At 52.4% G+C, this 1,212-nt stretch overlaps 1 protein-coding gene across 1 annotated transcript in view; it reads right to left on the reverse strand.

Moving 5' to 3' along the window:
* NPTX2 (neuronal pentraxin II) overlaps positions 1 to 1,212 on the reverse strand; it is an 11,125-nt gene that overhangs the window by 8,512 nt on the left and 1,401 nt on the right. The window lies entirely within an intron of this gene.

Raw genomic sequence — 1,212 nt, forward strand, 5'->3', positions numbered from 1 at the left:
TTTAAAGAGGTAATCAAATGGTCCTCAAAGAAGACAAGCTTTCATCTAGCACCCCCCTCCCCAACCCCCGCAACCTCCAAGTTCCGGTAGGGCCCAAAAGTGCATGACTATGCTTGCAGAGATGTTACTGGAAAATGAGAACTTTAAAACAGGGCTAGTCTGAATTCCAGGAACCTTCGCTTTTAATGCTGCTTTTAAATCCTCACCTCCTATTTCTTTTATTCCTCTACCATTCTGCTGGCTCTGGAGGATGCCGGCTGCTGTCTAGCCACCAGTCCTTGGCAAGCTGTCTACCCCTCCCTCTAAGTGTTCCAAATTGTAAAACAGATTATAGGATCTGCCTGGGGGGGTTGTTGCACGGGTTACAATTAGATAATATGCCTGGCGCATATTTAGTGTTCCAGAAACGTTAGCTCTTATTAATCATAATGAATCGAGGGATATACAGATGCTGCAAATACTGTATTTAGCCATCATGCCAGAGGAAACTCTCAAATAATTTTGCAATAATTACCACCTGTAATTGGAATCTAGTTTTGCTAAGAAGTATTTTTGTGAACGTGTGTAACAGAAACATCCACATTTCTTAAACGGGGCGGAGAGTAAAGATGGAAATTAAATGAAGATTTCTCTCAAAGTTCCAAACTGCAGACACCTTTCGAGAAGGGAAGAAAGTCTCTTCCCCCAGAGCAATCGGGAGGAGCACCCTAGGATCCGCGCGCGCAATTGGGGGACAGCGTCTTTGAAGTTAACCAGCTTAGAGGTGCGCCTGGTGTGAACCGTGACCCGCCCACGTTCGCCTTCCGCCGAGACCCCGGGGCCTCCGCCTGCTCTGGTCCAGCCGAATTTGATTTATAAAAGGTAACACCGGACGCCCGGGGCTGCTGACCTCCCGCGGAAGCTGCCTGTCCCCTGAGACAAGGTCCAGGAGCGCGTCCGGCTCGGGGAGACTGGGAGATTTATAAAGAGGGGGGGGGGGCCGTCCCCATTCGCCAGGCTGGACCTCGGGGAGTGAATGGCCCCATAGCTGGCAGGCCTGGCACGGCTGGGTAGGGTGGGCGGGAATTTAACCTTTTCCTTCCAGCAAAGGGATGGGGAGGAGGGATGCGAGCCACGCAAGTTAAGTTTCGGAGCCAGACCGAGAGCGCCCCTGACCCCAAACCCAGCTCGCCTGGCGTCCGAGCGCGCCCGGGCGGCGGTGTCCCGCGCAGC

Source organism: Bison bison, unplaced genomic scaffold (genome assembly GCF_000754665.1).
Source record: "Bison bison bison isolate TAMUID 2011002044 unplaced genomic scaffold, Bison_UMD1.0 scf7180017864223, whole genome shotgun sequence".
NCBI lineage: Eukaryota > Metazoa > Chordata > Mammalia > Artiodactyla > Bovidae > Bison > Bison bison.